Source organism: Ambystoma mexicanum, chromosome 1q (genome assembly GCF_040938575.1).
Source record: "Ambystoma mexicanum isolate Mex_15411 chromosome 1q, UKY_AmexF1_1, whole genome shotgun sequence".
NCBI lineage: Eukaryota > Metazoa > Chordata > Amphibia > Caudata > Ambystomatidae > Ambystoma > Ambystoma mexicanum.
In genome coordinates this window covers 661,609,031-661,630,044 of record NC_090922.1, presented here as the reverse complement: position 1 = coordinate 661,630,044, position 21,014 = coordinate 661,609,031, and the positions used below count along the sequence as shown (strand labels likewise).

Below are 21,014 nucleotides of genomic sequence, written 5' to 3'. Positions count from 1 at the left end.
GGGCACTTCTTAAAGCTCTGAACCACGACGTTTTCTGGCAGGGCAGACTCTAACAAAGACACATTCTATTTAGATAAGAAACCCTCACTATTCACATGGCAAGACCTGAAAGTGGACCACACTCGCCATCCTAGCCTTGGCATTTTCAGGTGCGGCCTTGTTGGACATAATAAGTGAGGTGCAGCTTGATTCCTTTGGCATAACAAACATTAGCAAAGCCAACAGTGTTGGCCTTTCTATAGGCACGGGACAGGTATTTGCTGGGCACTGCCATAAGGATGCTACATCCGAAAAATTGAGTGAGCACCTGGGAATATGATGTGATTGTCTGAAAATGCCCATCTAATATTGATAAATAAGCCAAAACTGTTGACTTTGTGAATGTGTGTTTTAACAGGGTTTCAGTGCAAATGACAGATGCAAGGACACACATATTACTCTTGAATCAAGTGTCTGGAGGCACACTTGCTTAAGACATTTGTATTATACTGGGAGCTGATTTACAGCAGAAGTTTAAGCAATACGCATCCATTCTGGGGACTGAACTGGGTGGTAACAGCCTGTGGTCCAAGGCCTGAATGAAGCAAAGCACTAGGATTGCTCCGCACCCAGGCTTCAATAGTGTGATTCAGCCCGGGTTTGGAGCAACTTGATTCGATGAGGAACCTGCTGAGGATACTAGTAAGTCATTAAACTCTCAGAAGACACTAATAGGACCTCTGCAGCACAACGTTTGATGTTACTCTGATAGAGCTAGCTCAAAGAGATCCCTGCAGGGTGTCTTTTGGGTGGGACGGAGAGCATGTAGTCAGTGGGAAAGGCCATTAGAGCTAACATGTTCATGGGCAGTCAATGGATGACTAAGTTACCAAACAACACCCATAGGCTGGGTGTCCCTACTCCAATGCAATAGCTTCTATTAGTCTACTAAACTAAAGAAAAGGGATGGATGAAAAACATTGAATCAATTGTAACCATTGGCATTGCTCTGGTCAACCTCTCATACTATTGTTTGCCAATCAGAGTTAATCTTGCCAACACGAACAATCCTGTCTGAATTTCAAGACCACAAGGTCTAAACATGGCTGAGGTGGCTTGTGGTTCAGTGTGGAGGGGAAGTATTCAAGCAGTTGAGAATGAACACCTTTTGGTGGCAGGACTACTACTAATGTGTCTATGGCTGTCATTACAGAAGGGGACTAAAGACATACTAAAGATTCATGACATGCAAGGGTTCATAGAGTTGCGATAGTGGTAATGATTCATTCATAGCCTTGCATCCATCACTTTTTTGATTTTATTCCACTCTTCCCTTTCCTCTCCAGAATTACAAGTTTCCTGTCTCAACCTTATTTTTTTCACTTACACTGCCGTAGGTAAATGTAGCGTAATGCAATTGCGACAACAACGGTGAGTGGGAACAAACTGGGGTTTATTTGTATGTAAATTAAGGAACATTAAATAACATAGCGGTAATGCGTGCACCGCCGAACTCCGTCTTCCTTCACCGCCACTCCAACCGTCTCGCGTCTTACTTTTCGGTGATCCCAATGTTGGTAGCCATATAAAATAAGACCCACTGATAAACAGTGATTTGACCAGGATCGCATGGATTGGTCAAGTGTGGAGGCCTGGCTGCGAGCACAGGTTTTCTGATTGCAGAATTTGAAATTTTGTAGGCATCAGATTATACATTTTCTCATTGGATATTTAGTTTTGCACCAACATGCAATGTTGTTTGCATAGTAGTTCGATAAGAGTTATACTAGTACTCTGTCGGGTTCATTACAAGTTTGCCGGTCCGGAAATAAGGTGCCAGTAATAAAGTATACCGGCAGCTTTTCTCGACCGGCAAACTACAAGTGTGCCTGTAGGAGCTCTGATCTACCGGCAGCCCTGACCAGTTAAATGCCTGAATCATGGGTACCAGTACTAGCAGTGCCGGTGATTAGGGCAACCCCATCCCATGGAGTCCTATCTGACTCCATGGAATGGGGAGTAACTGGCATCTCCAAACCACGTAATAGCCCGGTAACACCGGTATATTGGGCGACGAAGATGGTATGGTAGTTCCCCGGTAGTTTTCTTGGTTGACCAATCTGCTCCCTCACCCGATGACCGCGGACGATACGCCGCTCTCTGACTGGTCCAGAGGTGTCTGCGGACATCGAATCAGTAAGTGAATCCACAGACTGGACCATGGTATCACCATGTTTTTTTTAGTTATTCTTTTCACATTTCTTTTTTTTTAAATGCTGGATAGGTTTACACCAAATTTGCAAAAGCACCCTTTCAGGACCAGGCTGCCTCTCCACGAACAAATGTGGTGCAAATCTGTCCAACGGTTCGGGCTGTAGCTGAATTAGTTTGCAAGCTTTGTTACCATCCAGGTGTATCCGGATTTCACACATTTTGGGACCCCCCTACAACTTTGCGCTCCCTTGAAGAAACTGCACCAAGCTTTGTAAACTAATTCAGAGTTGGGTCTGTATTTCTTTTGTTGCACAGTGTTGGGCAGATTTGTCAAACAGTGCCTATTAGGGGAGTTTTCCTAAAGTCCAACTATGGTAAGACTTTATAATACTATCCCTTGGTATGCAGGCCCCAACTTCTAGTATAAGTCTGCATGACTCAAAAGGTTTGGTAGAATGGCAGAGCAGCCAGCCTTACCTTAGGAGGAGGATGTGAGCTGTAGGTAAGTGCAATGAACTCAATAAATACATAGGCCCAAAGAAACTCTTTTACACACTTGTAGTTATAGTAAAATAGTTATTTAACTATTATACACAAGGATAAAGTTATTCAGGTAAGTACTATTTCAAAGAAACATAATAGGAAAACAATGTAGTATTTCAGGTGAGTAAACCAATGGTTAGGAGTTCAACAGGTTATGTTCACAGTAAAAGGTAAGTAAAATCACTAATAAAGTAACTAATACTTTTCAGAGGCCTTAAGCTTTAGCAGTCCATACCTATCTAGGTATGGGGTCTTCAAAGTCAGATTGAAGGGAAAGCAGATAAGGCACAGTGGCAGATAAGGCAAGGTTCCACAGGATTCTTCTGTTACAAGTAAGTAGACTGCATTAGAGGATCAAAAAGGTGTCAGGGACCTTGGGAAAGGCTCCCTATGGGTGCACAAGCGTTAGGACTGGCCGAAGAGTATGGGCGAACACCCAAACACTAGAAACAGCACTCCAGCAGCAAAGGAGCGACAGAATGACTTGAGGTATGTACTACAACGAGTTCCACAGTACCTGAGGAGTTGTAAAGAAGATGAAGCTGGATTCTTTCACAGTGCAACAGCGGTAGACCCAGTCTCCTGTTCCTTGGTCGTAGTGATGAATGGAGGGACTCTCTCTAGAAGCGATGTTGCAGCAATAGTCAAGTGACAGGGCTTCCAGCAAAGAATGTTTCATGCTCCAACGTCAGTCTGCAGTTTTGGTGCCTTTTCACAGGCTCCAAGGATGAACGTTTACCGCCCGGTCAATTCACTGATATTCTTCGGTCCTGCACTTGGGCTTTGAGGAGGGCAATCTTGTCTCTGGAGGTCCAACTGAAGCTAACCAAAGTTTTGGGAGGATTCATTCACGGGAAGATGATGCACTGCATTATGATCAGAGGTCCCTGGTATTGGCGGTTTGTAGCCCAGGAAGGTCACAGCACATCAGGGGATGGCTTGCCTTGCAAGTCGTCTTGTGGCTAGTTGGTTCCAGCCAAAGGAAGGAGTCATCCTCTTTGAAGCTCCTCTGTCGATTAGAAAATGGGGTCAGGACAGTAGTGGTCTCTTTGTGGTTGCTGGAAGGGGCTGCAGGCATCTCTGGTCCTCTTCTTCTTTGGTTAAATACTTAGCCAAAGTCTTGTGTCACTCCTGTGTGGCTACGGTGGGTATTCATGTAGTTAGGAGTTTTCCCATACCTTTCGCCCAGGTCTAACGCTGGAACGCCTATAGAGAGCCTTCTACAAAGTCCCTGAATACTTCCACTAACTGTAATGTCTGATACTTACTTGTCTGAGGAGAAATCCTCTGGAACTCTGGCTTTCCTACAGTGGCTCCTGGACCACCAGGGTCCCCTTTCCGCCTCTGAGAAAACTCAAGCCCTAGAACAGGGAAGGACTTCCAAAGAAGAAGGCATCTGCAGAGAACATATAAGAATTGTTGCAAAGTACTTACTTGCTATGTGTTAGTGATGTCACTTTGATTCCTGAACGCAGAATAAGTTACAAAAGTTCTTACTTATGAATTGCTTATTGCCATTCTGAAAAGTATACAACGTTATTTACTTGCCTTTGAAGTGTGTCTCCTCTTCTAAAAAGTAACATTGGTGTACCTACATACTCCTGAAATAGATTAAGTGTAAGGGTTTACTTCTAATAGGGTTTACTCATCTGGAATAGCATACTGCCATTCTTAATGTGTAACATTAAGTTTTGCTTACCTTGAACTGCTCACTGCCCTTCTAAAAAGTCAGATTGAGTTCTTCCTTATCTTAAAATCGTGACCCACAATTCTGAAAAGTGACATTGGTATAACTACATATTCCTGTAATAGAAATAGTGTAAGAGTTTATTACCAATAGGGTTTTACTCGCCTTGACTAGCTTACTGCCATTCTAAAAGTGTATCCAGAGTTCTTATCCATGGAGTGCAGACTGGCCCTCTGAAAAGAAATTCACAAGTTATTTCTTACCTTGGAACTGTGTTCTGAAAAGTGATATTGGTGTAACTATATTATTCTAGAACTGGATAAGTGTCATATGGCCTCATCAGGAGTCTGGGGGTATCCCGACAGTAATACCACTGGGATACCGCCAACGCAAATAGCGTTACTGCTCCTCGGTCCAACGCTATTAGCAGTTATTGCCCATTCCCCATTGGGTCCATAGGATCCAATGGGATTGGGGGGTGCCATTACCGGCGGTGGTAATTGCACCAGCAGTAATAGCGCCGGAAACAGCTGAAAATGGGCAGTAAGTGGAAATGTTGACCTCCAGATTTTTGCTGGGGGTAAAACTCCAACTTACCACCCAACTCGGGATTGGGTCAGCCCTTAAATGGGGCGGTAATAGAGTTACTGCTGCATTTAAGGGCTACCACCCAACTAGTGATGAGGCCCTTGATGCTTACCTTGAATTGCTCTGGGTCATTCTAAAAGTCTACTAATGTGGTTTTACTCCCTTGAATAACATACTGCCATTCTAAATGTGTAACATTAGGTTTTACTCACCTTAAACTGCATACTGCTGTTCTAAATGTAGTTTATGGTTTTGTTTACTTACCATAAGCATAGTGTTGGTTTTTATATTGTGTTTATGATTTATAGTAGTACTTAGCTTTCTGAAGAATTCTCTTAGCCTGTGCATATAAAATAACCATCTAGTTTTACAGTTACATCAGTGAATCAGTGTTTCTTTACTTTAATGAATTTGTATCGCACATCCATGGACACTGAGGCATAAGGGCACTAACAAGACAGACAGTATGTGAAAAAGAGGGGAGTCCCAGCTCATTAGAGAGATGCAAGGAATGATGTGTAGATGAGCGGTCAGTAGAACAACCACATCTTAAGAGCTTTCTTGAAGACTGTCAAGGAGGAATGTTGTCTGAGGGTCTGCGGTAGTGAGTTCCAGAGCTTGGGTGCAGCAATGAAGAAGACTCCGTTCTCAACCTTCTTTAGTTTACATTGCGGAATCGCCAAGATGCTCTAGTTGCTAGATCTTAACGACCTGCTGCTGACCTTCTCTCTGATAGGGTTTTGGAGATAGGTGGGCATTATTCCAAGTCTACATTTGAAAACGACCGTTAATAGTCTAAACTTGGCTCGGGCCTCTACTGGGAGCCAGTGTAAGGCACGCTTGGCCTCGGAGACATGGTCATGGCGAGCTAAACCAGCGACCACTCTTACTGCTCCGTTCTGGACGACTTAGAGTCTGTTGGAACCGACTTTGCAGAGACCGACTAAGAGGCTAAAGCAGTAGTCAATCTTTGGCACAATAATAGCTCTGGCTATAGATTCGGCGTTGGTTTGCAAGATAAAAGGTCTCAAGTGGACAAGCAGTTTCACGTAATGGACGCTGATACAGTATTGCTCACATGGGCCTTCATATTGAGCGTCAGGTCTTAAAGCACACCCAGAATTTTTAGTTTTGTTTGGGGAAAGATTTCAACTGAGCCTAACATTAATTATTTGTAGGCAGGGTCCAGTTTAGCTAAGTGCTTGGAGTTACCAAACTATCATCAATTCTGTTTTGCTTTTGTTTAAAGCCAGTTTATTACGCAACATCCAGTGTGAAAATCCTGTTGAGCTCTTGTTCATCCTGCGAGTGCTCTCCAGATAGTGGGACAATGCACTGGGTGCCGTCGGCATAATTAGAAAAAGTGATCCCTTCCTGCTCCCGCATATTGAAGAAAGGGGCCGTGTAGATGTTATAAAACAGGGAGACGTGCTGGCTCCCTGTGGCACTCCAAAAATCACTGAAACAGGAGAGGCTTTGGCTTCCCCAAGGCAGACTCTGCTCTGTTTGTTAGCCAGGAAGGACTTGATCCAGGAAGCTGCAGAAGGGAAGACGTTAGCAACCTCCACCATTCTGGACACTATGATGGACTGGTCGACCAAGTCGATGGCTGCAGACAGATCCAATGAAACTAGAAGGGAGGATAGCCCTTTGTCCATTCTTCCTAAAAGTCTGGACTTCAGGTCCAACAAAGAGGTCTCTGTGCCGAAACTATGTCTGAAACCTGACTGAAAGGTGTTAAGGATGGAAAACTGATTAAGATGCTGAGCGATTTGTGCATAGGCAACTCGATCCAGGATCTTTAACAGGAAAGGTGTGTTGGTTATTGGTCTGTAGTTAAGTGGAATATCTGCAGCCAATCCCGTTTTTTTTCAAAATGGGATGACCCAAGCTTGTTTTAGATAGTCAGGGATGCTTCCCTCAAGTAGCGAACCATTCACAAACTTGCAGATTGTTTTTATGAGAACTGGGGGTAGGATTTAAAAATCAGGGAAGAGCAAAGATAAACCTTGCATTTCGTGGCCTTCAGATACTCAACCACAGTCCTCAGATCTTCCTCAGATCAGATATTGGGTGAAAATGTAATTCCGTGATCAATGGACTTCTGACATAAGGCTGCGGTAGCCGACTCTTTTTGAACAATGTCCGCTCTAATACCTAGGAGTTTGGTGTGCATTCCATTTTGTACTTGTTGACACCAGTTAGCATCAGGAGGAGGGGTCAATCCCTGTGGCTGGGGGATAGACTCTGATTCCTTTAAGATCCGGAAAAGTTCCTTGGTGTCCGACTTAGCATTTAGGATTCTGAAGTTGTGGTAATTTATTTTTAGCTTCCACTATCTCCATTTTGTATGTCTAGGGCAGCCGACTTATAGGTGGCCAATGACGTGGGATTAGGGTTAGCTTTCCAAGAAGGGAACAGCTTAGTAGATAAGGATTTGTGTTTTTTGAAATCCTTTGAGAACCATGCTTTACTTTTTTTGGTGCCAGTGATTTTTTGGGGTTTAAGGGGGGCAAGGCAGGAGGCTATACAGTCGAAGTTGTCAGTTAGAATTGTGGACATAACTTGCATGGAGGTTAGCTCCATGAAGTTAATTGCTGGGTCCAATAGGGGTTCAATTTTGTCCCGAGTAATGTGTTTAAGATTACAAACTTGTATGAGTTCTGGCATTTGTTTTTTGATTTTGAGAAGAAAGGGGACCGAGATGGAGAAGTGGGCAAAAGCATGGTCCGACCAGGTACATGGGTTATTATGGGTGTCAAGGAAGGTGACATTAGCAGCTGAGAACCAATCCAAGGTATTGCCCATTTGGTGTGTAGGGACATGGATTTGTTGTGAAAACCTAAGTCTGAGAGGGCCAGTTCTAAGTCTGCAGCTAAAGGGTCCTCTGTATGTCCAAGCCAGTAGTTGAAATCTCCAAAGAGAATGAATCAAATATTGGACTTTAACAGTGGTACCTGGTAGTTAGAGAGGGCTGTAGAGAAGCTGGACGTCAAGGAAGGCGGGTGATAAATTAATAGGAAATTCACTGTAGATTCTGCACTCATACCTATTTTAATGTGCAAAGACTCAATAGGCCTCATTACAAGTTTGGAGGCAGCCATGCCCTTAACAAGGGCATGGCTACCCCCAAACTCGGGTCCGGCTCCGGGTCCCACGAAAGGGGAATTACTGGGCCATTCCGACCTCGGCGGGCCCAGTAATTCCCCTTGCGCAGGACGCAGGGCCGGTAAGTCCCTGGTACTGGTACCGTGACCCGCGCAAGGGGAATTACCGGGTCCACTGAGGTTGGAATCCCCCTTTCGCGGGACCTAGAGCCGAGTTTGGGGTAGCCTTGCTGGTAAAACGGGCATGGATACCTCCAACCTCGTAATGAGGCCGACTGACTTTGTACTACCCAAATCGAAAGGGTCTCTTTAAAAATGAAGGCGACACAACCACCTCTCCCTGCTAGTCTCTCATCGTGTGACATAGTGTACCGTTCAGGGATTGCTAAATTGAGAGAGGGACCAGAGGAGCTGGAAGCCCAGGTTTCCATAAGGGCCAGAGATCTAAGTCATTGGGCCTCATTACCATAGTGGCGGTACAGTGATAACGGTGCCGGTAGTGCTGCCGGTGCTGTTATCACTGTACTTCCACATTACGAGTTCTGCTTGCGGGTGCCGCTCTGGACGCTTGGTCAGACCAGGCGTGCAGAGCGGCACCCGTGAACAGAACTGGATGGTAGCAAGGGTACCGTTATGAACGTTATGATCGGTACCGCTGCTACCATCCTCCCCTTTCCCATTGAGCCCCATGGGGGCTCAAATGGGCATGGAGACGTACCGGCTCCGGGTCCCGCGAAAGGGGAATTACTGATCCCACCGAGGTCGGAATGGCCCAGTAATTCCCCTTTCACAGGACCCGGAGCCGGACCCGAATTTGGGGGTAGCCATGCCCTTATTAAGGGCATGGCTACCTCCAAGCTTGTAATGAGGCCCATTATGTTCAATGTAATTGTTAACTTCATGGGCATGCTTAATCAGAGAGCGAGTATTCAATAGCATGCATCGTAGTTTGGTTATAGGGCGCAGTTGATCAGCTGCAGAGTTTTGTGGAGAGGAGACAAGTTGATCAAGAGGACCAGGCAAGCACGTAAACGTATCAAGGAACTGAGCATGCTCTCCTAGGTTTCCAGCCACGCAATCGCAAGGTTTTGGGGGCTGGGAAGGGAACAGCATCGAGGCAGCAGACAAAGAGGCGATGCTAACATTGCTGGAAGGCATAGCGGGCAGCAGGAGATAGGGCGCAGCAGAGACGTTTTTATGGGAGGGCAAAAGGGGCACTTGCCCAGGGTCCCCACCTTGGAGGGGGCCCCACAAGACTAGCTGTTCTGGAGAAGTAAGATTCCATTGTTCACCAGTTTTAAATAGCACACTTCAGGATATTTTATGGGCTGGGGTGCTGCTAAGGCTCTAAATTCATTGTCTTTCGGTTTTGACAAGTACATTCTGCCTTGATCAATTCATCATGTATTGCGTTTTGTGTTCATTGTGGTATACATAGTTTGTGTGTTCCTTATGGCACAACTCTCTAGCATTATTTACTTCCTGTGGGGATTATGTTGATCATGTGCAATAGGCAACGGTGAAATGCAAATTGATACATTCAGTGCACCCATTGCAGAGATTGTGTTCATTTGCTAAATTAGAATGTCACATTCCAGGAAGGGTGGCTGAGCCTTTCCTATGTCTGAAGTTTATAAAACTGCCTGCATATGTGCCTGTTTTTGCAGAACATCTGCTATTATCAGCAATGTACCTGCACCAAATAGGGGTTGCTATAAAAACTAAAATATCATCCGTATGGTGAGGGTCTAGAAATTGGTTTGTTCATATGGGGTGTTGTAAAACAAAGGCAAACGCCTCCAACAATGGCATAAACTGTTAGTCCAAGAGGTGAATAAGTATCCAAATTCAAGACTATGGAACAAAAGCGTTCATGCTTGTATCCTGGATTTGCCAGCAGACGATACAGTGATCCTGGTCAAATCATCTAATGCCTTCTTGTATGCTGCTGGTATCGTTTAGCCCATTACTTGATCTTTCTTCTTATGCAGGTCATTTGGGTGGAAGGGATGGTAGACAGATGAGAGCTGACCATATGTTGGAGGCCTCAGGCAAGCGTATTTTAAGGTCTGCTTCTTTGCCACAAAAAGAGTTTTTTGCGGGTAAAAGTCAAAGGTGTTTATGCACGTTTATAAATGAAAATGTCACAAGGCATTTGTTTTGGAAGTATTTAAAGCTTTAAAATACAAAAGACAAACTCAGATAAATTTTGTTAAATCACATCGATTGGTATGCTGGTCCTTATATACTTCCCTTGATGATGGAGAGAATGAAGCTAGAATCATTCCCATTTTGCATAACACCCTTCTATAATATTTTGTTTAAAAATGGTCATGTCTGGTAATGTGATTTGTGTACTTTCCACGTCAATTTTTTATAAAATGAGATTGTTTTAGCTCATGGTAAGAACCGGAAAAGAAAGTGTACAATTGCAGAAATTGCAGAGTTGGCACAAATCCCAGCTTCACCCCTTCATTCCTTCACCCCTTAACCAATGTGTGATCCTGGGTATCATGTAATCTTGTGTTGCTTAACCTCTTAATATTGCCAGTCCCTAAACCTTTTAAAATTGTGAGCCCTTCAGAGTGATTTCCTTCTCATGGTATGATCTTCATAAAAGCCTTATTCATGGTTTCACTGTGTTAATAGTGAGCATATTTATATCGCACACCACCGGCATTTGTTCCTTTGGTATCTAATTGCAACACTATTTGAAAACCATATCCCCTTTCTAATCTCAGTCTGTCTGGATAAAGACAACTTCCTGGTAGCTTCTAATCTGCCTCCAGTATCCATGCTACAGTATGTGTAGCGTTCTCCTTCCTTCCGATTGGTGGTCTCTATCCATGCATGAGAACTTTTGCATTCTGTGAGGCAGCTAGTGTGAGTTCTCTGTCTATTATGGGTTACATGTACCTTTTACATATGGCCCTACATTAATACTACAGGCTGCATACCTTCCTGTATGTTATTGATTAAAAAGTATCCTGTATGTACTAGAACAGTAACCTCTTTGTAGACTGCTAATGTTGGTCTTCAAATGCTACTTGTTTATCATTCTGAATGAATAGGGTAAGGGGACGTGAAGGGAGTGAACGTGCTTATCATGCTGGAGGCAGCATATCAACCTATAGGTTGTGAGCGTGACAGGTGGGGGGCGTGACCGGTATTCTCGATCCCTTAATTCCGTTGGTTTGGTGGAGGGAGGCCCCAAAGATGTCCATGCCCAGGGCCCCAAAAGTGCTTAAGATGGCCCTGAGGAGCAGGTATACCTGTCAGTGCTGTCGAAGTGAGTGATGAGCCAGCTGGCGACGTTGCCACAGATTTGACAGCCCAGTCTGTGAAAACGGTGCGGGCCACAGCAATGGCCACAAGTACTTCCTGGATACCCATTAATGCAGGGAATTGGGGCACTTGGCACGTCCGACATCGACTGCCACAAACTGCCTTGACGCTTTTGCGCTGGCGCGTTTGCACTGAGTCTAAACATAAATAAGGCAGGAAACTACAGGTAGTGATGGGAAGTGTAGTTCCCACAAGTGCGTTCAGAGAGCAGGAACGCCTCTGATTTAAGTTGCACTCGAGATGAAAGAAGCTAGTCTTTTAACAAGGTGATAACACTTATGATACAATTTAAAAGCACAAGAATCAACGATTGTAAAATGAGAGTTCTAAAATATAGTTTAAGGCACTAAAACAAACGAAAAATAAGTAACAAGATAAAAGCAATAAAAAAGTAAAATAACAAGCACAGTGGACGTGGACGATGTATATTGTATAAGTTCTTTGTATCTTCCTACAGCCCTCTTCTCTCTCCTAAAATAACCCTGACTGCTGTGTCCACGCTACCAAAAAAGTAGAACAAGTCTATACCAAGAGTTGGAGTTACGCACTTCTGTCTGCTCACTTGCAAAACCTTGAATGTACTAGGCTTAGCATGTTTATCTGTCCTGTCTTCCTCTATCGCCCCTCATCAGCTTTGCTGTGCCTGCACGCAGGGGTGCATTGATGAACAGCCTTTTGTCTTATATGCTCCTCTGGCCCCCTGCACCCCCCAATTCTCCCCCAGTCTTTGTCTCACACTTATTCTAGTAGAAATGCCCTGGCCTAGTATGCTAGTTATTGCTGTTGGATCATTCAGAATCTTCAAGGCCTAAGAATGACCACTATATCCCCTTGTTCCCTTCCCACCTTGAAACACTTCACCTGTGCATAAGCGCTTTACACATAAACTATTACCATTACTGTATTGCTTAAGGTATAGTTGTATAAAGCCGCTTGAGTGGACTTTAGAAAAACTGTCATAACAGTGCCAAGGTTAAGAGATGTATTTTTTTTTTAACTGACTGGGGGTCCAGAAGCAGGCTTGAGTGAAACCTTAGTGGGAATTACAGCTTTATCACAGATTGTGTGATCTTGAACAAATCAATGTACCGAGCGCTGGTCGTTGGGACGGATTTTGGCAGATCTAAGATCCGGCAAAATATGTCTCCCCAGATATCGGATTCGGCCAGCCTCAGCCCTGGCCTGGAAGGAAAGACATTACTTTATCACTCAGGTGTAGGGGGGCAGTGTGCGCATCATATTGGTGCAGTGCTTTCTGGCTCTTCCCCAACTCTCTGAGTCACGCAATTCAAGAGTTGTTTTGGGGGCCAGGTGCACTGTACTACAGTGACTCCGCCAATCCTGACTGCAGCTAGCAATCATAGCAGGAGCAGCAGGTGTATCCAGTCCCACCACCTTCGCTGGGGGAGCGCGCTCCGTGTTCTGCACCAAGGGCAGAGTTCGAGCAGTGCAACAAATCATGGCTGTGCTTTAAATAGGGAGCGAGTCTGTCCCTCGGCGCTAAGCTGTATTAGCTCAGCGAGCCTTCAGCTTCGCACCGAGGGACAGAGACTCAGAGACTCCTTCGTTAGTGAGCGGAAAAGCAGAGGCCTCTGCTTCACAGTGAGAAACAAGAGGTCCTGATTTAAAAAGCGTTTCTCAGAAGTAACATCCAGTGTGTTATTGCACTGTGAGAGAGGAGTTCAATACAACAACACACAGCTGTAGCGTCCCTGTAGGAGTGAGGCTAATGGCTGCACTCTGTTATTTATTTTTAAAGCGTTTGGTGAATGACCTGGCAGGTCATCCATTAAACGTTGAGAGTGCGGAGATTCTGGCCCGAATTATAGGTTTGGCGGTATCCTGGCGGCGTTACCACGGGAGACCAGCAAACGGTAGTACCGTTATAGGTAGAGGCGTTGCTAGGGGTGGGGGCTATAGCCGCGGGTCTTTTGGTTGTAGCCCTGGGTAGAAGCTCAGGGATCACAACTGAAAATGCTAGCTAGCCCCCAGTCCTGACCTTCCCAACATTAGCTTATCCCCGGATCTTTTCCCGTCCTAGCAACACCCCTGGTTACAGGTGCCCTAACCCCAATCTCTCTACCCCCACCCACCGAAACTGCCCTCACTCTCTGTACCCCCACCAACACACCCTACCCTCTCTCTCTGTAACCCCACCAACACACCATACCCTCTCTACTGCCACGCAACCGACCCCTTCTCTTTCTACCCCATCCACCCACCTTACTCTATCCTGACCCACCCTACCACCTCTCTCTACCGCCACCCATCCTACCCCCTCTTTCTCTACTCAACCCTCCCCCTCTCTTTACCCCAACAGTCACCCTACCCCCTGTGTAGCCCCAACCACCCTATGCCCCACCCACCCTGCGTCCTTTATTTCCCCACCCATCCTTTCACCTCTGTTCCCCCACCTTCCTCCTCTACCTAGCCCCTCTCATCCTTCCTCTCCCACTCAACTTTATACTTTATTTCTTGCTCTCTTAGTCTCACCCTTTCTGGCTCACATTTCCCCTTGCCCATCGCTGATGGCACCCTCCATTAATGGTTTCCTCCCTTGCTCTATTCCCTTACACCCCTTATCGTATCCTCTTTTGAAACGTTGCACTCTCCTCCTTGCACACTGGTAATACACTTGCATACAGGCAAAATGCAAATAGCAGCAAATGCCAAAAGTCGCGTATCTGTTCTCTAGCATTATTTACTTCCTGTGGGGATTATGTTGATCATGTGCAATAGGCAACGGTGAAATGCAAATTGATACATTCAGTGCACCCATTGCAGAGATTGTGTTCATTTGCAAAATTAGAATGTCACATTCCAGGAAGGGTGGCTGAGCCTTTCCTATGTCTGAAGTTTATAAAACTGCCTGCATATGTGCCTGTTTTTGCAGAACATCTGCTATTATCAGCAATATACCTGCACCAAATAGGGGTTGCTATAAAAACTAAAATATCATCCGTATGGTGAGGGTCTAGAAATTGGTTTGTTCATATGGGGTGTTGTAAAACAAAGGCAAACGCCTCCAACAATGGCATAAACTGTTAGTCCAAGAGGTGAATAAGTATCCAAATTCAAGACTATGGAACAAAAGCGTTCATGCTTGTATCCTGGATTTGCCAGCAGACGATACAGTGATCCTGGTCAAATCATCTAATGCCTTCTTGTATGCTGCTGGTATCGTTTAGCCCATTACTTGATCTTTCTTCTTATGCAGGTCATTTGGGTGGAAGGGATGGTAGACAGATGAGAGCTGACCATATGTTGGAGGCCTCAGGCAAGCGTATTTTAAGGTCTGCTTCTTTGCCACAAAAAGAGTTTTTTGCGGGTAAAAGTCAAAGGTGTTTATGCACGTTTATAAATGAAAATGTCACAAGGCATTTGTTTTGGAAGTATTTAAAGCTTTAAAATACAAAAGACAAACTCAGATAAATTTTGTTAAATCACATCGATTGGTATGCTGGTCCTTATATACTTCCCTTGATGATGGAGAGAATGAAGCTAGAATCATTCCCATTTTGCATAACACCCTTCTATAATATTTTGTTTAAAAATGGTCATGTCTGGTAATGTGATTTGTGTACTTTCCACGTCAATTTTTTATAAAATGAGATTGTTTTAGCTCATGGTAAGAACCGGAAAAGAAAGTGTACAATTGCAGAAATTGCAGAGTTGGCACAAATCCCAGCTTCACCCCTTCATTCCTTCACCCCTTAACCAATGTGTGATCCTGGGTATCATGTAATCTTGTGTTGCTTAACCTCTTAATATTGCCAGTCCCTAAACCTTTTAAAATTGTGAGCCCTTCAGAGTGATTTCCTTCTCATGGTATGATCTTCATAAAAGCCTTATTCATGGTTTCACTGTGTTAATAGTGAGCATATTTATATCGCACACCACCGGCATTTGTTCCTTTGGTATCTAATTGCAACACTATTTGAAAACCATATCCCCTTTCTAATCTCAGTCTGTCTGGATAAAGACAACTTCCTGGTAGCTTCTAATCTGCCTCCAGTATCCATGCTACAGTATGTGTAGCGTTCTCCTTCCTTCCGATTGGTGGTCTCTATCCATGCATGAGAACTTTTGCATTCTGTGAGGCAGCTAGTGTGAGTTCTCTGTCTATTATGGGTTACATGTACCTTTTACATATGGCCCTACGTTAATACTACAGGCTGCATATCTTCCTGTATGTTATTGATTAAAAAGTATCCTGTATGTACTAGAACAGTAACCTCTTTGTAGACTGCTAATGTTGGTCTTCAAATGCTACTTGTTTATCATTCTGAATGAATAGGGTAAGGGGACGTGAAGGGAGTGAACGTGCTTATCATGCTGGAGGCAGCATATCAACCTATAGGTTGTGAGCGTGACAGGTGGGGGGCGTGACCGGTATTCTCGATCCCTTAATTCCGTTGGTTTGGTGGAGGGAGGCCCCAAAGATGTCCATGCCCAGGGCCCCAAAAGTGCTTAAGATGGCCCTGGGGAGCAGGTATACCTGTCAGTGCTGTCGAAGTGAGTGATGAGCCAGCTGGCGACGTTGCCACAGATTTGACAGCCCAGTCTGTGAAAACGGTGCGGGCCACAGCAATGACCACAAGTACTTCCTGGATACCCATTAATGCAGGGAATTGGGGCACTTGGCACGTCCGACATCGACTGCCACAAACTGCCTTGACGCTTTTGCGCTGGCGCGTTTGCACTGAGTCTAAACATAAATAAGGCAGGAAACTACAGGTAGTGATGGGAAGTGTAGTTCCCACAAGTGCGTTCAGAGAGCAGGAACGCCTCTGATTTAAGTTGCACTCGAGATGAAAGAAGCTAGTCTTTTAACAAGGTGATAACACTTATGATACAATTTAAAAGCACAAGAATCAACGATTGTAAAATGAGAGTTCTAAAATATAGTTTAAGGCACTAAAACAAACGAAAAATAAGTAACAAGATAAAAGCAATAAAAAAGTAAAATAACAAGCACAGTGGACGTGGACGATGTATATTGTATAAGTTCTTTGTATCTTCCTACAGCCCTCTTCTCTCTCCTAAAATAACCCTGACTGCTGTGTCCACGCTACCAAAAAAGTAGAACAAGTCTATACCAAGAGTTGGAGTTACGCACTTCTGTCTGCTCACTTGCAAAACCTTGAATGTACTAGGCTTAGCATGTTTATCTGTCCTGTCTTCCTCTATCGCCCCTCATCAGCTTTGCTGTGCCTGCACGCAGGGGTGCATTGATGAACAGCCTTTTGTCTTATATGCTCCTCTGGCCCCCTGCACCCCCCAATTCTCCCCCAGTCTTTGTCTCACACTTATTCTAGTAGAAATGCCCTGGCCTAGTATGCTAGTTATTGCTGTTGGATCATTCAGAATCTTCAAGGCCTAAGAATGACCACTATATCCCCTTGTTCCCTTCCCACCTTGAAACACTTCACCTGTGCATAAGCGCTTTACACATAAACTATTACCATTACTGTATTGCTTAAGGTATAGTTGTATAAAGCCGCTTGAGTGGACTTTAGAAAAACTGTCATAACAGTGCCAAGGTTAAGAGATGTGTTTTTTTTTAACTGACTGGGGGTCCAGAAGCAGGCTTGAGTGAAACCTTAGTGGGAATTACAGCTTTATCACAGATTGTGTGATCTTGAACAAATCAATGTACCGAGCGCTGGTCGTTGGGACGGATTTTGGCAGATCTAAGATCCGGCAAAATATGTCTCCCCAGATATCGGATCCGGCCAGCCTCAGCCCTGGCCTGGAAGGAAAGACATTACTTTATCACTCAGGTGTAGGGGGGCAGTGTGCGCATCATATTGGTGCAGTGCTTTCTGGCTCTTCCCCAACTCTCTGAGTCACGCAATTCAAGAGTTGTTTTGGGGGCCAGGTGCACTGTACTACAGTGACTCCGCCAATCCTGACTGCAGCTAGCAATCATAGCAGGAGCAGCAGGTGTATCCAGTCCCACCACCTTCGCTGGGGGAGCGCGCTCCGTGTTCTGCACCAAGGGCAGAGTTCGAGCAGTGCAACAAATCATGGCTGTGCTTTAAATAGGGAGCGAGTCTGTCCCTCGGCGCTAAGCTGTATTAGCTCAGCGAGCCTTCAGCTTCGCACCGAGGGACAGAGACTCAGAGACTCCTTCGTTAGTGAGCGGAAAAGCAGAGGCCTCTGCTTCACAGTGAGAAACAAGAGGTCCTGATTTAAAAAGCGTTTCTCAGAAGTAACATCCAGTGTGTTGTTGCACTGTGAGAGAGGAGTTCAATACAACAACACACAGCTGTAGCGTCCCTGTGTGAGTGAGGCTAATGGCTGCACTCTGTTATTTATTTTTAAAGCGTTTGGTGAATGACCTGTCAGGTCATCCATTAAACGTTGAGAGTGCGGAGATTCTGGCCCGAATTATAGGTTTGCCGGTATCCTGGCGGCGTTACCACGGGACACCAGCAAACGGTAATACCGTTATAGGTAGAGGCGTTGCTAGGGGTGGGGGCTATAGCCCCGGGTCTTTTGGTTGTAGCCCCGGGTAGAAGCTCAGGGATCACAACTAAAAATGCTAGCTAGCCCCCAGTCCTGACAGTCCCAAAATTAGCGTAGCCCCGGATCTTTTCCCGTCCTAGCAACACCGCTGGTTACAGGTGCCCTAACCCCAATCTCTCTACCCCCACCCACCGAAACTGCCCTCACTCTCTGTACCCCCACCAACACACCCTACCCTCTCGCTCTGTACCCCCACCAACACACCATACCCTCTCTACTGCCACGCAACCGACCCCTTCTCTTTCTACCCCATCCACCCACCCTACTCTCTCTCTATCCTGACCCACCCTACCACCTCTCTCTACCGCCACCCATCCTACCCCCTCTTTCTCTACTCAACCCTCCCCCCTCTCTTTACCCCAACAGTCACCCTACCCCCTGTGTAGCCCCAACCACCCTATGCCCCACCCACCCTGCGTCCTTTATTTCCCCACCCATCCTTTCACCTCTGTTCCCCCACCTTCCTCCTCTACCTAGCCCCTCTCATCCTTCCTCTCCCACTCAACTTTATACTTTATTTCTTGCTCTCTTAGTCTCACCCTTTCTGGCTCACATTTCCCCTTGCCAATCGCTGATGGCACCCTCCATTAATGGTTTCCTCCCTTGCTCTATTCCCTTACACCCCTTATCGTATCCTCTTTTGAAACGTTGCACTCTCCTCCTTGCACACTGGTAATACACTTGCATACAGGCAAAATGCAAATAGCAGCAAATGCCAAAAGTCGCGTATCTGTCAAAATTGGGACTGCTTAGAAGCAGGCCGATAATATTAGCAGCGAGGCACGGGGTGCCAGCCCCCCGAGTCTTACTCACGTGTGTCTCTCGTATCGTTTGACGAACACCTTTCTGTCTTGGGCTCCCTCCTGCCTCGGGCAGCTCGTTCCCACGTCTCCTGCGTACCTGCTCCTCGCACAGCGCGCGCTAAAAGAAGGAGGAAAGGAAACAAAACTACCAACCCCTTTCCCTGTTCTTCTATCCCTGGATGGGAGGAGTTTCTCTTAACCCTGCATTAGCTGGCTATAGTGCACCCGTCCTCGATGAAAGATGTCATTGAGTTCTTTTTTTATATTAATTCCACGCGCTTGAATCCACCCTTTCAGCCTCTCTTGCGTCAGCGTCTGTTTATCAAGGTGGGGATTCCTGAAATGGCCCCACTTTGCGTTGAGAATAAGTCAGGATACTGGAGCATATCTCTCTCTCTTCTCTCTCTCTTCCCTCATCTCATTCTGAGTAACTAGACAAATGTTCTGCGATCTTGGAACCCTGCCCAGGGGTGTGTGTGTGATCTTCGACGTGCTCATAATAACCAGTGCCTTAAGTGGCTCTGAAAAATGAGCCGGGGCTCATCAAGGGAGCATGGCCTAACGGAGGGAGTCCCTGCGGACTTGATAGGCCACGCCCCCGTGACGAGCTCGGCTTTAATGGGCTACGTACAGGCACCCCTGCCAGCCAGGCAGCCTTTTGTAGAGATCCGCACCCTCTCCTGCTGATCTCTGCATTTGTTTTCGAAAGGCTTGCCTGGCAGGGGGACAGCGCCTCGCCATTTCAGCCTTAATGGTGGTGCTGCACCCAGAGGCCTTGCTAAGGGGGCTGGGGGGAAGGTTCGGGGGTGCTTTGGGGGCTATAGCCCCAGGTATTTTGGTTGTAGCCCTGGATAGAAGCTCAGGTGTTACAACCAAAATGCTAGCTAGCCCCTAGTCCCGCCAGTCCCGTTATTAGCATAGCCCCAGATCTTTTCCACACCTAGCAACACCCCCGGGCCTGCACCCTCGCTAGCTGGGGTGGGGCAGCACCACCATTAAGGCTATGGTGAGGCTGCTGGAAGTAGAGGCCTTTTTTTCAAAATCCTGTATTTTGACGAAAAAATACCTCTGCTTCCATAGGCTTCACATTCTCTCCATAATGGTGCCACCGGCCCACGGCATCTCTTGCATGAAGGGATGCCTCGCAGGTGCCGGCGCCACCAGTATGGATGAAAGGCATTTTTTTACTAGTATGAAGTTCTCACACATGAGCGAGAGCTTCAGGCTTTAGAAAAAAAAGCCTTTTCCTCTAGCGCAGGGGCTGCCAGGGGAAATTAGTGAGCCCCGGCATGGTCCGATTTCTGAGCCTGCAGCAACTCGGCCGCGGCTAGCCCCAGCCCACTTAAAGCCCTGCTCATAACAAGAATTTTGTACATACTGCTGGAATCTGTTCAGTGCCCCCTTGCAACAGTGTCTGGCTTTCGTACTACGAAAGTTATCAGAATGGTTTAATAGTTCAGCTGGTTATAGAACTTGCGTCCTGTGTGTAAACTTCATGAGAATTCGATTTGAAAGTTAGCATTGGGGTGTAATCTTGTAATCGGTTGTGAAGGGATTACTTACTGGTACTCTTCATTGCTCCTAGTCAGGGCTTTAAATGGGCCGGGGCTAGCGGAAGTGTCTCAAAACCTTGATCGAGCCAGGGCTCTGCCAGTGCTTACATTACCCTAGTTAACCCGGACAACCACTTTTTACTTTCAAACGACGCACGCTGGCGACAAAAAGGTGTCATGTTGCACTGTGCTATTACTTAGGCGGTGGATTTCGTTTGTTTCATTAATAGATTGCTTGACACATAAAGCCCATAACTGGCTTTATGTGTCAAGCAGTCTATTGTACAAAACAAAATAAATTGTGCACCTATGAAAAAGCACAGCGCGCTTCAACACTGGTTTGTCAGCGGCAGGCCTGTGTTATGTTTGAACCCCTCCCCTATGCCTCATGCTGTGTCAAGTGTTGCACGCGTGGCACATACCATGTGTGTTGACTTAATAAAAAGGTAGCATGGGCTCATGTGCGGCAGTTCGACCACCAACTCAATGGGTCCTGTAAGTATCCAGACTGAGAGTGCGGGAGGGGGCAGGGCCCAATCCACTGCCCCACAACAGTCTTGGGTTGTAATCCCTAGCACGGGATAATAAAAAAAAAGTAACCCGACAACTTCTTTTTTATTGTCCTGTGCTGGCGACACTTCAGGCCACGCCCATAATTTAGACC

The 21,014-nt window shown here is 45.9% G+C and overlaps 1 protein-coding gene across 2 annotated transcripts in view; it reads right to left on the bottom strand.

Moving 5' to 3' along the window:
* The window catches only part of LOC138534910 (flavin-containing monooxygenase 3-like), a 349,886-nt gene extending 330,697 nt beyond the window's left edge, over window positions 1-19,189 (bottom strand). Inside the window, exon 1 of one of the 2 annotated variants that reach the window (XM_069641257.1) lies at window positions 18,808-19,189. The gene's annotated coding sequence lies outside the window, so the exon portion shown is untranslated. The remainder of the gene's footprint in view (window positions 1-18,807) is intronic. The other variant, XM_069641256.1, reaches the window with a different exon arrangement.
* Between the last annotated feature and the right edge of the window lie 1,825 nt (window positions 19,190-21,014).